Source organism: Gorilla gorilla, chromosome 3 (genome assembly GCF_029281585.2).
Source record: "Gorilla gorilla gorilla isolate KB3781 chromosome 3, NHGRI_mGorGor1-v2.1_pri, whole genome shotgun sequence".
NCBI lineage: Eukaryota > Metazoa > Chordata > Mammalia > Primates > Hominidae > Gorilla > Gorilla gorilla.
Window position 1 is genome coordinate 173630313 of NC_073227.2, and position 15896 is coordinate 173646208.

A 15896-nucleotide genomic window follows, 5' to 3' on the forward strand; every position below is an offset into this window, starting at 1 on the left:
TGGCAGGAACTAGAAGGCAGTGCCACCAAGCCCTAACATTTTTGGCTGTGAAGACAAGATAAAATAAAGCATGTACGCTCAGGACAGCTTCCTGGAAGCCAGGTGTTAGCTTTTTCCTGCCAGTGTCATTGTCAAGTCCACTTTCTGAGTGTTTTGGGCTAATTGGATAGCACCGTGAGCCCACTGACGCCTTACGTCTTCACACCGCAATGAATACATGAAAAAAGAATTGGACATTCCTAATACTCCTCAATAATTTTAGTTCCTTTTGTTCTCTAGTCACCTTTTTAAAGAAACATCTTTTTCATTATAGCAGTGAGGAAATGGCTCATTGAGATATGAACAAGCCTACGCTGACAAATCCCTACAAGAGGATGAACGGGGCCAGGCACAGTGGCTCATGCCTCTTAACACACTGAACCTGGTAAATCCCAGCACTTTGGGAAGCTGAGGTTGGCAGATCACTAGAGGTCAGGAGTTTGAGACCAGCCTGGACAACATGTTGAAACCTTGTCTCTACTAAAAATACGAAAATTAGCCAGGTGCGTAGTTAGCATGCCTGTAATCCCAGCTACTCAGGAGGCTGAGGCAGGAGAATGGCTTGAACCCAGGAGGTGGAGGTTATAGTGAGCCGAGATCATGCCACTGCATTCCAGCCTGGGTGACAGAGCAAGACTCTGTCTCAAAAAACAAACAAACAAACAAAAAACAGGATGAAAGGTGATGAGCACCACCTTGCTGATGAGATGCTAAGAGACTGCTTCCTCCATGGTAGATAGGAAGGATGGGCCTGAGGGTCTCAGGGGTGATGCCAGGTTTATTGTGTTGGATCACGATTGGGCTCCTGTTGAGAGCATGTGGTGAGACTACACTCTTGAGGTCAGAGAGAGGAATTTTCTCAATGGGGTGTGTGTGTGTGTGTGTTTGTGTATTGGGGGGATCATCCCAGGGAAAAGGCTGGCCTTCAGTAGAGGACCAGAAATTCGAGGGCAGGCAGGCGAACAGCACCAGCAGCCCCTTCTTCTCATACCCTTCCCGTACTCTTCAGGCCAGGATTTAGAAGTAATTTTTTTGACCCCATCCCTCTGGGGAAGGGAATAAGACAGACTCCATTGCAGAGGCAGCCCAGGAGCAAGATGTCAGGGAACCTCTCTCTGAGAGCCAGAGGAGGTGGTGACCTGTTGTTACTCTGAGTTTCCATTCAGTCTTGCTTTAAGGATTTCAGCTCAGTTACGGTTGTGCTGTGAAGAATTAAAGGTAGAGTTGTGTGTCTTCACCAGGTTCAGTGTGTTACGAGGGTGAGCTTCAGTCTCAAGTGGGACCGTCTCAAGGGATGGTGAACATCAGGGAGCAGAGGGGAGGCATCTGGCTTTTCCCTCTGTTGATAACCTTGAGACAGTTTGCAGAGCAGGTGGGCATGGGACACTTGAGCCAGACTTTGTAGATTTATGTCTCATTCCCCTTACCTACGACTTACTGACCTTGGGCAGGTTATACAGCCTCTCTGGGCCTCCATTTTATTGTCTGTGAAAGTGGCATAATAAGTAACAGGTCGATTGTGAGAATTAAAGGAGTTTATTTGGTAACCTATACTGCTGTGTAGTGTTGGCTTGTATTTTAAGATGAAGAATGCTGGTGATTTCCTTACAATAGGATTCGCAGGAACACTGGTGAAGGGTGAGCAGCTGTGAAAGCAAAGCAAAGAAGAGGAAGGGTGGGAAGAAGATCAGAGAAAAGGAAGATGTGGCTGCCCATGGCAATGGGTGGGAAAAGGTTAAAAAGGACACCCTGGCAGGGTGCGGTGGCCCACACCTGTAATCCCAGCACTTTGGGAAGCCGAGGCAGGTGGATCATGAGGTCAGAAGATCAAGATCATCCTGGCCAACATGGTGAAACCCCGTCTCTACTACAAATACAAAAAAATTAGCTGGGCGTGGTGGCGCGTGACTGTAGTCCCAGCTACTTGGGAGGCTAAGGCAGGAGAATCACGCTTGAACCTGGGAGGCAGAGGTTGCAGTGAGCCAAGATTGCACCACTGTACTCCAGCCTGGCAACAGAGTGAGACTCTGTCTCAAAAATAAATAAATAAACAAACAAACAAACAAACAAACATAAATAAATAAATAAATAAAAAGGACACCCTAAGCTGCCACCTCCGGGGGAAATGTCATGGCATCCTTGTTTCTGCCCAGTGGGGAAAAGGGCAGGGTGGGCTTTCAGCTTGGACTGCAGTATTCCCACTAAACAGAGCAGAGGATAACTCTTCTCCTTTGCCACAAAAAGAAGCCCAGAGGGGTTGAGCAAGAGTGCCAAGGTTGGAGGGTCAAGCCTGTAGAAATGGAGACTCTGTTCCTAGAGTGAGAACAACTAGCAGCAGGCAATTTCCCCAGCATGTCACAGGAAGCATCTCTTTCAAGTAATACAATTTACATAATTTCAAGGTCCATGAGGCGTCCCAGCAAAGCCTGGCTTGGAAAAAGAACACCCAGATAGTAAGTGTAGTGGGTTGAACTATGGCCCCCTACAAATACGTCCAAGTGCTCAGCCATGGTACCTGTACGTATGACCTTATTTGGAAAAATGGTCTTTGCAGATATAATTCAATTAAGGATCTTGAGGTGAGATTATTCTTACCTCATTAACCAGGTGGACCCTAAATCCAAAGGCAAGTGTCTTTGTAAGAAGAGGAGAAGACACAGAGATACAGAGAGAAGACCCTGTGGAGATGGATGTGGAGACTGGAGTGATGCAGGCACAAGCCAAGGAATGCCAAGATTGCCTGCAGCTGCTAGAGGCTGGGAGGGAGGCCTGGAACAGAGAGGAAACCCCTACCGATGTGTGGATTTTGGACTTCAGCCTCCAGAACTGGGAGAGAATATATGTATTTTTTTAATGGTGCCCAGTTGGTGGGTAATTTGTGATGGCAGCCCTAGGAAACTGACAGAGTAGGGGCCCAGCAGACCTTGTATGTCACATGAAAAGCACAGATGAGAACCAGACTCCCCTGATAACTAAGGGTTTTCATCAGTTCCTTTGGGAGTTGCCACACCAGATATCCTTTAGAGCAGGGGTCCCAAACCCTCGCCAGGTACCAGTCTGTGGCCTGCAGGGAACTGGGCCTCACAGTAGGAGCGGTGGGGGAGTGAGCATTACCACCTGAGCTCTGCCTCCTGCCAGATCAGAGCGGTAATAGAGTCTCATAAGAGCATGACCCCTACTGCGAATTGCACATGCGAGAGATCTAGGTTGAGCACTCCCTATGAGAATCTAATGCCTGATGATCTGAGGTGGAACAATTTCATCCCAAAACTATCCATGCCCCTCTGCCTCGTGGAAAAATTGCCTTCCATGAAACCAGTCCCTGATACCAAAAAGGCTATGGACTGCTGCTTTAGAGTCTGGGTTTAAGGTCACTCTATTGTGAAATACAGAAAGTTTTCATTCCACAGGGAGGGTTGGTTTATTTGAATCCACTCCTGTTACACTCCGGGAATCCTGAGTGGGAAAGCCCTCGGGATATAGACATTCCTTTCTAACTCCTGCCAGGCAAACAGCCCATGGGAGAAGCTGCTGCCTAGCGATTCTGGCTTGTTTCTGGCTGCTCCCTACTATTTGCAGAAGACTCTACTAATGGAAAGTTCTGGCGCAGATAGGCCTCTTGACACGACAGGTTTCCTATCAAGGAAAGGGAGCAGCTTGCCCTTCTGGATCTGGGTTGCAGTCATTATTTCTGCTCTAAGCAAATACCCATCTCTCCCCCAAACTGCCTTTCAGTGGGCTTCCTAGAAACACCTATGAAATGGTTTCTCCTGTAGTCAGAGAAGGCTGGGAAGCCTACCTTCCTGAGGGGAGGGCCCCTGCAATGCAGTTTGGTAAGCACCTTGATGGCAGGAACCCTGCCCTATGCTCTGCCCTGTCTCCAGGGCTCTCCAGGCACCCAGCACACAGTTCAGGTTCAGGGCGCACCTGTGGAGCCCTTTTCTCCAGGTGCCAATGAGAATTTCCACAGGAGCCAACTCCAACAGTAGGGTGGAGGACTCCTGTGGTGAGATTACGGTTTGCACAGACCAGCTCTGGGGCAGACGCTTGAGGGAGGGGATTGCATAAAAAACTGCATCCCCATCTGTTTCTGCTGCCCTCTCCACGCCAAACTTTAAGCCTCTATAAGAGAATTACCTAGCTGGCCACAGAGAGGAAGGACAGAGAGCCCGGCGCAGGTCCTCTGTCCATGAAAACATAGGTGCCAGCTTCCAACATGAAGGATGGCCCATCACTAGATGGATGCAAAGATGACATTCGGAGCCACTTCATTTTCAAATGGGCAAAAGCAAAGCAACGGCCCTTCCTTTTCATCTGGCAGGGTATTTTCTTCACGCAGCAGCACTTAGCAACGGCTTCATCCCTCCTGATTAGTGCTGCCATTAGAGAAATGATTCCTCAGCACAGTGAGTCATCTCAGAGCCTGACAACTGTAACCATTCCAGATGGTGAGAACATCAGTGACCATAATGGCCCTTCCTGTCAGTGTTTGCTGCAGATTGTTCTCGGAACCGCAGGGGACAGACACAGGCTTGTAGCCTGTAGAGATTTACAAGGGGTGACTGCAAAGTGATGACACTGATTCCATGAGCCACATGGGGAAGTCAGTCGCCTTTTCTGTATAGTCACAGTTTTCATGAGGGGGCAGAACACAACATCAACTGGGAGAGGCAAAGAATGAAAAGATGCATGCGACCCAGCAGAACGCCAGGCAAGAAATAAGAAACAGGTGCTCAGATGGTCTCTGGGACAGGGCTGTCAACACGAGGGCTCTTCGCAGGCTTCTTTCATAGACAGACTTGCAGGCCTCAGAGGAAAAGAGAGGCATCCAAGATGTGTGCCTTTCAGTGTGAAGGGATAAAAAAAAAAAGAAGCAATCTGTGGTTACTCATGTAGACAGCAAAAAGTCCAACATCTTGGCATTTCAGATTTTCAGGGAAAGATATGCCAAGTTAAAGAAAAATAAAGCCAGTTTTTAGAATTTGTGGAAATGACTTCATGAAGCTGGTTAAATTAAGCAATTTCCCCCCACCTGAATTTCTGGCTCCTTGGGAGAGCTGTAAGAACGTTCTAAGCACAGCTGAATTTATTTTACCAATTTTCAGGCTTACGTTATAAAAAATAGTACAGGCGAAACCTCATCATCATTATGGCAAAGTGAAGTGCTCATTTCACAATTGGTTGTTTAAAGTTAATACTAAATCAACTGAGCAGCCACTAAAAAGATGAGGCATTGGCTTAATTCCTTGTTGTTACAGAGATAGCAGCTGAGTTAATATATACATGGAGATGCTGGCAGACGGTTCCTTTTGGTAATAATATTCAGTTTTATGAATGGCTCATTTATTTTTTATGCATTCCTCTTTAGCCCTGCCCTCATTTCTCCCCTCCGTACTAAGTCTGGGTCCCAGGACTCTGAAGGTGGAAGAGGAAGGATGGCACTGCATGCTAATGGGGAGGAGGCTGCCACCCAGGACAGCTCCAAAGCAGTGAAAAATGAGGAGAAAAACAGATGAGGAAAACAACTCAGTGGCAGAAATTGGGTGCCAGTCAGCTGGTTATTTACTGAGTCTACGCCCAGTGTGTCTTCGTAGGTGTGTTTGTTTCAAATCCAGGCAGTGACGCATGGTTACAGTGAAGATCTGCCTGCTCACCTCCTGCAGGGGGAACTTAATATGCACAAGGCGTTTTATCTCTTTCATCTAATCAACTGAAGAACGAGAGGAGCATACTCTCATTTGAGGTACAACCCTCAAAGAAAAATGCATCAGACCTTTGTCTTCAAAGTCACCGGGGCAGGATGGAGAGAGGCTGTCAATTGCTCCAGCTTTTCTCGCAGCTGCCCCTATGTTTACAGCAGAGCCCTGAAGGGTCTGATCAACACTGTTAAGCAGTTTCTGTGTTTTGTCTGCCCACCAGGCTATTCGCTTTCCCAGAGTGTCAGTGTTTACCAGCACTTCAGCAGGAGGGCACTGGGTCTGCCCCTGGTTATCCCCCAGAACATTTCTTCCTCTCTGCTTGGCTCTGCCTCCGCATAGTCGTCCTGTGGAACACAGATGCCAATGGGAACACCGGAAAAGGGATGGTTAAGGAGCTCTTTGGGCTCACAGGCCACAGCTGCAGGAGAGCTGAGACTCCTCAAACAGATGAGAGGCAGTCGAGCAAAGTGGTTAAGAACTTCAGCTGCGGAGGCAAACTGCCTTGCCTGGAATCCTGGGTCTCTGCTGACTAGATGTGTGACCCTCAGCAAGTTGCTTCACCTCTTTGTGCCTCGGTTTCTGGGAGATGAATAGAATAATAGTATTTCTCTTATAGGCTTGTTGTGAGGTTTAAATGAGTTAATGCAGGTAAATTACTTAGAACGTTACCTGGTGTTATGGTCTGAGTGTTTGTGTTTCCCCAAAATTCATATGTTGAAATCTAATCACCATATGATCCCGAAGCAGGGATCTTTGGGAGGTGATTAGGTCATAAGGACAGGGCCATCATGAATGGGATTAGTGCCCTTTGAAAGAAGACCCCAGGCTGGGCACAGTGACTCACGCCTGTAATCCCAGTACTTTGAGAGGCTGAGGCCGGAGGATTGCTTGAGTCCAGGAGTTTGCCCAGCCTGGGTAACATAGTGAGACCCGGTCTCTACAAAAAATAAAAAAGTTAGGCCAGGCAAGGTGGTTCATGCCTGTAATCCCCGCACTTTGGGAGGCTGAGGTGGGTGGATCACTTGAGGTCAGGAGTCCTAGACCAGCCTGGCCAACATGGTGAAATCCCATCTCTATTAAAAATGCAAAAATTAGCCAGACGTGGTGGTGCATGCCTGTAATCCCAGCTACACAGGAGGCTGAGGCAGGAGAATTGCTTGAACCCTGGAGGTGGAGATTGCAGTAAGCTGAGATGGTGCCACTGCACTCCAGCCTGGGCAACAGAGTGACACTCTGTCTCAAAAAAAAAAAAAAGTTAGCTGGGTGTGGTGGCACATGCCTGTAGTTCCAGCTACTTCAGAGGCTGAGGTGGGAAGATTGCTTGAAGCTGGGAGGTTCAGGTTGCAGTGAGCCATAATTGCACCTCTACACTACCTGGGCAACACAGCAAGACCCTATCTCTAAAAATAAAAATAAAAAGACTCCAGAGGGCTAGCTAGCCCCTTCCACCATATAAGGACACAGCAAGAAGGTATCATCTGTGGCCAAGGAAACAGGCCCTCACCAAATACCAAATCTGCAGGCACTTTGATCTTGGACTTCCCAGCCACCAGAACTGTGAGAAATAAATTTCTGTCATTTACAAGCCACCTGGTCTATGGTATTTTGTTATAGCAGCCCAGGCTGACTAAGACAAATGGCACAAAGTTTTACCTACTGTTATTATCTCAGCTTCCCCTATCAGGCAGTTCCTGATTTAAACACCAAGAAATGCCCACTTGTACTTATCACCCTAAACTTCACCAGCAGTAAGAAGACCCCCATCAGGGAAAATTAAGCATCCCTGTCTCACCCTCTCAGATCCATAATGAAGAGAGCTGGACTTTTAAAGTAATTGTCCTTGGCCAGGCTTGTGCCTGTAATCCCACCACTTTGGGATGCAGAGGTGGGCGAATCACCTGAGGTCAGGAGTTCAAGACCAGCCTGGCCAACATGGTGAAACCCTGTCTCTACTAAAAATACAAAACTCCCAGCACTTTGGGAGGCCGAGACAGGCAGATCACAAGGCCAGGAGTTCAAGACCAGCCTGGCCAAGATGGTGAAACCCCGTCTCTACTAAAAATACAAAAAAATTAGCCCGACATGGTGGCGGGCGCCTGTAATCCCAGCTACTCAGGAGACTGAGGCAGAGAATTGCTTGAACCCAGGAGGCGGAGGTTGCAGTGAACCGAGATGGCGCCACTGCACTCCAGCCTGGGCGATAGAGTGAGACTTCGTCTCAAACAAAAACAAAAACAAAAACAAAAATTAGCTGGGCATGATGGTGCGTGCCTGTAGTCCCAGCTGCTCAGGAGACTGAGATAGGAGAATCTCTTGAGCTCGGGAAGTGGAGGTTGCAGTGAGCCGAGATCGTGCCACTGCACTCCAGCCTGGGCAACAGAACGAGACTCTATCTCAAAAAAAAAAAAAAATTAAATTAAATTAAAATTAAAAATTAAAAATAAGTAAATAAATAAAGTAATTGTCCTTGGATACTAGGGGAGAAATGCTTGAGGGATGTTTTCCCTCTGGTGGGAAATTGAAAAGTGCTCCTCTTCCAGGACTCAAAGTTGGCCATCACCCCACTTGTGTTGTTATCTCATCAGGCCTTTGGGGGCTCAGCTGGCACTGTTCAGGGACTGCTAAAAATGCCCGATAGGTCAAAGCAGATCCTGCGGCTGGAAGACTCACACTTTAAAGGAGATAAGACATTCATTCACAGGGAGCAGTCAGATAATATAGAAGGCAGCCTCTGATCAAGCTTCCCCAATGTGTGGTTGAGAGCGGGGTGCTCAGGTGCTCAGGAGAGAGAGAGGTCAGTGCAAACAGCTCAGCCCCGCTAATCTCAACATTTGCCCTTCAGACCTCTTTCTCAGGGATAATAAGGTTTTCTCTTATTTTCTTCTCCTCCTCCTCTTTCTTCTAGAATTTATTTGCCATATGTTTCAGAGAAAAACTCAGAATATTGAGGCTGGATAAGAGCTTAAAGTGACTTTTCTCGAAGTGTGGTCGTCAGACTCCCTGCTTGAGAATTATCTGGAGTGTTCATTAAAACTGCTGATTCCTGGGCCAAACCCTGGGCTACTGAATTAGACTCTGGGGCAGGGGGTGCACTGGGACTCCGCATTTTTAAGAAGTTTCATAGATGCTTTTTATGCACACTTTAGCATGAGAACGGTTGATGTGGAAGTAATTTAGCTTATTTTGCCAATGGGGAAACTGAGGCCCAGAGAAATGAAACTGCTTTCCCAAAGCCACCCAGCTAGTTAGTGGCAGAAGCAAAAGCCCATAGGAGAGGAAATGCAGGAATGTTCTTATTGCAGAGAGGGCTTAAGGCTTTCTGGATGTGAAACCTTCACAGACAAGCAAATATTGAGTTCCATTTCCTCTCCAGCTGGCATATAGTCCTGGCTACAGCAATGTGGGACTTATTGCCATATTTTACAACAGACATAAATCCTGCATTTCCAAATAAAATTAGAACCTAGTTTATGCCCAATGAAAATAAATTAATTTTAATGAGAATCTCACTTATAGTGTTTACAGATTTTTGCATGTTTCATTTGGTAATTTAATACTATTTTACCTTGAGTGTTGATATTAAGTTGATGAAGTGGCTTTTAAGACAATAAAGAAAAGACCATAAATATAACTATTTCCTAGCCTTTTAAATTTCAAAATAGTTACTAATTATAACACAAAACTAGGTAAAGTAGCAAATGATAGAGAGATGGGAAAATGGCAGAGGTAAAGGGGGAAGATGGGAAACGTACAGCTACAGAGCAGACATCTGTATATCTGACCCCAAATTCATGATGTCTGATAAAGAGGCACTGAGGCCATGCATTTTTCTTCATATTGCAAGTAGCTCGAGGCCAGATTCTATGGCTTCTGCCTTCTTTAGGCTGTCCCTCAACACTAAGTTCGGTCTTCTGTAAACACTCAAAATGTGTTGCATGAGCGGGAGAAGAAGCTGATAAAGATGGAATAGTGAGAAAGGGGGTATATGAGGATATGTGAGGGTGAGAAAAGGAAAATTAAATCAAGGAGTGGAGGAAGCCTGTGTCTAACTCTCGTTTATGGGACTGGTGTATTTAGAAGGGGATCAAATGTCACAGAGGAGAGTGGCATGGTTTGGCAGGAAGGCCACAGGAAGTCCAAGGAAACATCAATGCTTGTAGGGCAAATACGGGAAGCTAGAGTAATGAAATTTAAAGCTGGGGTATATAAGAAACCACCTATCCAGCTTTATATCTGTCACTGAGCAAATCACCAAACCATCTAAGATAAATAGCTTTCTGTTCTAATTTCATTCATTAGTGTTTCATTTGTTCAGATTCAATTATTCCAAAAATATTTGTTGCTTTCTAAAAATAGTGATAAGAATGACTGTCATTTATAGCGTGCCTATTTTATGCCATTACCCCATTACACAGATGAGGACCGAGGCTCAGGGAAGCTGGGTAACTCACCCAAAGTCACAGAGGTGCAATTCAACCCCAAGCCTGCTCCATCCTAGACTCTCCTCCATCCCAGACTCTCCTCTGAGTTGCTGTAGTGTCGCCTAAAGTCAGCCCTTAACTCAGGCATGCTCAGGTGGAGCTTCTGCAAACTCCCCCATGGTCTTTTCCGTCACTTACTTCCTCATGGGGAGCTAATTCTGGCCCCAGCTCTGCCACACATGTGCTGTGTGGTCTTGGCCAAGGCGGGGACTGGACTAGCCGATTGCTGAGATTCCTTGCTCCTCTAAAATTCTGTATGTCTATTACTGGCTACTGTCATTCATCTCAGTCAGGAGCACATTCTCTCTAGACCTTGGCTGTCTCCTGTAGTAGTAAAATAAGCCATTGCCCACCCAGTAGTTCTCCTTCTCTTTTTTTTTTTTTTTTTTTTTTTTGAGACAGAGTCTTGCTCTATCAGCCAGGCCAGAGTGCAATGGCGTGATCTCGGCTCACTGCAACCTCCGCCTCCCAGGTTCAAGCATTTTCTCCTGCCTCAGCCTCCCAGGTAGCTGGGACTACAGACCCGCGCCACCATGCCCAGCTAGTTTTTGCATTTGTTAGTAGAAATGGGGTTTCACCGTGTTAGCCAGGCTGGTCTCAAACTCCTGGCCTCAAGTGATCTGCCCATCTCGGCCTCCCAAAGTGCTGGGATTATAGGGGAGAGCCACGGCGCCCGGTCCATTATTCTTTAGTAACAGAATCCCTGACTTTAAGGTAGCAACGTACCTCCTAAAAGGCCACATTTTCCAGCTTTCCTGGAAGTAAATGCACCCTTTTCTAAATTTTGGCCAGTGAGTTGCAAGTGGATCAGAGTTTTCGGAGAGTTCATTTCACCTTCCCCCTTCTTCCTTCCTGCTGCCAGGAAGGAAGTTTTGATGACTACCAAAGGAGAATTTGAAGATGGAACCCACATGCTAACAACGGCAGCACAGAGAGAGGGAGCATGATTCTCAGATGACCGCGGAGCTGGCCTAACCGCCCTGGACTTTCTATCTTTGAACTGCTGGTTTTCTTTTGTTTTGTTTCTGAGATAGGGTCTCACTGTGTTGCCCAGGCTGGAGTATAGTGGCATAATCAGGGCTCACTGCAGACTTGCTTCTTGAGCTCAAGCAATCCTCCCACCTCAGCCTCCAGAGTAGCTGGGACTACAGGCACATGTGACCATGCCCAGCTAATTAAAAAAAAAAAAACTGTAGAGAGGAGGAGTGGGGGTGAGGATTTTACTATGTTGCCCAGGGTAGTCTTGAACTCCTGGGATCAAGTGATCCTCACTCGTCAGCCTCCCAGGGTGTTGAGATTACAGGTATGAGCCGCTGAGCTCAGCCCCAAACTGCTTTCATGTGGGAGAAAAATAAACCCTTAGATATTAGGCCTTTATCCTTTTGGATTTTTTTTTTCTACATGAAGGCAAACTAATTCTTATGGATTCATCTTCAAACTCTTCATTCTTTATTTTTCTGGCTGTAATATTTCCCTTAAACTGTGGTGGTAAATTTGTTATGGCCTGCTGGACAAATTGATAACCTGCTGGCACCTCCAAGTCAATATGTACAGTGCCGGATTCATAATCACCCCTGGGAAACTGTTTCCCCTGTGTTCCCTGTTGCTGTAAATGGCAACACCACTTTACCTGTCACTAGTGATTAAAAACCCGGTGTTATCTTTCATCCTCTTATTCATTCAGTTACCAAATCTTTCAGATTCTCCGTTCATTAATCTAACATTTTAAGAGCATATTATCTCAAGAGATGATTGATGCTGAGGATACAAGAATAAGCCAAACAGACATTTACCCCTTGTCAGGAAGCTTACAATCAAGACAGGCATTACTTAAATAATCATGCAAACAATTGTAAAATTGCCACTGGGTCAAGTGCTACAAAGAAAAGGTACTGAGAATACACACTGAGCTAAAATCTGAAGGATGAATGGAACCTAACGTGGTAGAGAGTAGGGAAGGCAGTCACACTTCTGGCAGAGTAAACAGCAGGTGAGAAGGAAAGGGCTGATACACTCCATGAGTGAAAAGAAGGCTGTTGGCTGAAGCTCTAGGAGCCAAAGAGGCAAAGGCATGATGCAGACTGTGCTGACTTTGAGCTTCCTTTCAAACCAATGGGAAGCCATTTGAAAGGTTTTAAGCAGCAAAGGGAGGGCTGGCAGTGACCTGATCACTCTGCACTGCCCTTCCTCTTTCTTTCCTCCTCTTTTCTTGATTCCCCCTGCTGCTGCGCTCATTTTCTCTCCCCTGCCTTCTCTTCCTGAACTCCCCCTCCACAGGCTGGGGATCATTCTTCAAATCCCAGTGTTGATCATTTGACTCCCATTATTTGTTTTGTTGTTGTTGTTGTTTACACATGAAGGCAATTTATTAACAGACAATATTTTGAGGACTCCTGCTCCCAGGCGGTGACCATGGCAATCCTCCTTCCTCTAGTGCTGTCGGAGGGGAATGGGAGTGACATCCTCTATCTGCCCCGATCTTCATCCCCAAGCAGGCAAGGGTTCTGAGGGCCGACTGGGCCCTAGGTCCAGGGTGCTTGGTCCTATTTCCTGCTGTGGCCTGGAGTTTGAAAATGTGTAGGGCAGTAATGCCCCAGCTCCTTGCACTGCTGGGCCACCTCCTGGGCAGCCAACATGGCAGTGTGTGGTGAGGATTCATCCTGTCAGCTTTCATCTTCATCCTGGCAGCCACATGGCAGGTAGTTCCCTTGCCAGAAACATCAGTGACATGGACAAAGGTGTCATTGAAGGAGACAAAGATGTGGCAGGCACCAAATACATTCTCTCCTTCAACCACCTGAGGTCCGAGGCTGATGACCTGTTCTTCCTTTTTCTTCTTCCTCTTGGAAGGACCATTTCTGTGCACTGCCTCCAGACTACATAAGGGGAAGAGGATCCATTCTTAAAAGCCTCCACAAGCTCCTCACTTCCTACTAAATGCAATCCAACTTGCCAAACCAGAGTTCAAGGGCTCTTCAAAGAGACCCTAGCCACCGGTGCAGCCTTCATTGCCTGCCACTCCCCCTATGCACCCTAAGTGCTGCAGCCAAGCCGTGCAGTCCTGTGCTTTCCGACTCACACCTTCCTCACACTCTCCCCAGGGCGGGAATGCCATTTTCTTGAAGGGCCTTTTGTCCTTTAAGACCCAGCTCAAACTCAACTGCTCTTTCCAACCCAGAGCCATCCATCCCTTCTTCTTACAGTCTGAGCACTGTAAATGCTCCTCGTGGGGAACCTGCTACTCTGTGTTTGGGCACAAGCCTTATCTCCCGAATCAACTTGTTGACAGGAGGATCCTGGCTTCCTTTTTGTACCCAAGAGGGCTCACTGTGCCCTACTTAGACAAGGGGCTTAGGAAATGTCAACTGAAGCAACAAATGAATGACACTCAAATAAGTGGGTGAATAGTATCCAGGGTCACACTTGGCACAATTCTTTTGCAGTTGATGTCCACGATATATCTTCAACATGATGCTGGTAACATGCAGGCTGATGTGGGACACAGACTACCTGTGTTCAACTCTCAGCTTGTCCACAAGCTACCTGTGTGACCATGGACAAGTTGCCTCATTTCTCTGTGCCCCAGTTTCCCTATCTGTAAAATGGGGGCAATAGTTTACCAGTGTCCTGGGGAGTTAAGCAAATTAATTCACATGAGGCACTTAGAAAAGTGCCAGTCACGGAGCGAGTACTCAATAAAAGTCTTCATCATCATCTCATCATTCCTGCTTAGAATGACTCTCACTGTGGGAGAATGCCTGCTGTGACCCAGTGACCTACAAAATAACACTTGGGCTCAGACTTCGGGGCAGCATGAACTATCAACCGTCTAGGAGGGAGCCACCCAGCAACTCTCTATCTTAAAAAAATGCACCTGTCACGTCCTCCGTCTTGTCCCACAGACTTCCAGTTTGTGCTTTTTCAGCTACTGGACTGTGAACTCCTCAAGTGCAGAGACTGCAATAGTAACAACCAGCATGACAGAATCCTAACCACACTCTAGGCACTCTCAATAGATACGAGCATTCGTATCTTTTAACTCAAGTCGTTTTTCCAAAAGTCTTGTGGGGGACCTGGGGCACCAAGAGGTTAGGTAACCTGTCCAGAGGCACAGAAGCAGCTTTAAACCCAGACAGTCTGGCTCCAGGGGCCATCGGCTTTTCTGCAATATCTCACCTCCTCTGTGCCTGGTGCATAGTAGGCACTCAGGAAAATGTTTGCTGAATAAGTGAATCCCAGTGGCATCTTGAGGGAAGCTTCTAGTATTTTCTCTGTCCAGGATTTCTGACTAGCTTCCTCTCCCACTGACCCTTCCACTGCAGCTGATAAATGCTCCCTCTTTTTTCAGGAAACCACTGCATGCTCCCTCTGGGCTGCTGGAGGAAGTCATCCTGTGTAACTCCACGCTGTGGTCCACTTCCAGACCCTTCTCACTTTCTCTTTCTTAGAAAGAGATAGGTGGAGACTCCAACACACTCCTCAAAATGAAAATTGCTTTGCTAGGCTGGTGGAATTCAAAATGATTTTTTAAAAAATTTAACTGGATTTTATTTGCAATATACATTTTTTTACTCTGTGAAATATGTATATGTTAATTGTAGAAATTATAGCAACTACAGAAGTATACAAGGAAAGGAATTTAAAATGGAGGTTAGTTTTGCTCTTTACTCAAAATATTCTTTCATGTTAAATGATCCTTACAGCAAAAACATGAAAAGAATCTAAGTGATTAGACATTATGCATTATGGGAAGAAAAAATGTTTCCAGTTCTGCCTTGTTCCCATTTAGCTTCTCAGGGTCTTGACAACTGCCTTAACATCCTCCTCTCCTGCCCTAACTGGTGAATTGAGCCACAAGGTGAATACAGAGGCCCAGAAAGTTCCCTGATTCTCCCATAGTTTCGAAAGGGAAATGGGCAGAGTGTTCAGCCTGGATTAAAGGAATGCATGCAGAAAAAACCTGTACCTTCCATACCAAGAAGCAAATCTTTGAGGGTTTTCTACCTCCACTTTCAGGATCCTTTCTCTTTCCTACAAAAAATGGTGCTGGTCACATACACCTCAATATATTTGTTCAGTTTTGCAAACGATTTTCAAGCAACATTTATGCTGTAAGAATATTAGACCTAAAATTAGGATTTTTCTGTTTTGGTTCTTAATATTTCTCCTTTGGTTAATAAAAACGTATTCACCCTATTTTTTTTTTAAAAAAACATATAGTACAAGGCAATATGTATGTGTTGTAGAACATTTGGAAAATATTAAAAATGCACAAAGAAGCAAATGAAAAGCATTAGTAAATCCACCATCCAGAGAACCTGGCTCATTCTCAACTTCTGACTCTCTAGATGTGGATAAGTAAGTACAGAGGGAAAGAAACACGTGCATGGTGGATACCTCTGCATTTGGCTGCCCCCGAGTGCCCGGCATCTGTTCCTAGCACTCTGATTCCCTTTAGAAACTGCTTTCCCCTGTATCTCCTCCCCACTGCCAACCACCCAACCACCCACCACCCACCCATCCACTCACCCACCTGCAGGAGTAGAGAAAAGTGTCAGGCCCACTCCATCCCTGTACGCATTTTTACTGGGTTAGGCATAAAACCCAGATAGTCTAATCAAATTCCTCTGGTGGTTGGGGGGGAGCTTTTAAATATTAGACCCAGGGAAGGAGTTTC

The 15896-nt window shown here is 46.3% G+C and overlaps 1 pseudogene; it reads right to left on the reverse strand.

The window, feature by feature from the left end:
* Positions 1-12649: 12649 nt before the first annotated feature.
* Positions 12650-13407, reverse strand: LOC101125431 (small ribosomal subunit protein uS11-like; annotated as a pseudogene).
* Positions 13408-15896: the final 2489 nt, after the last annotated feature.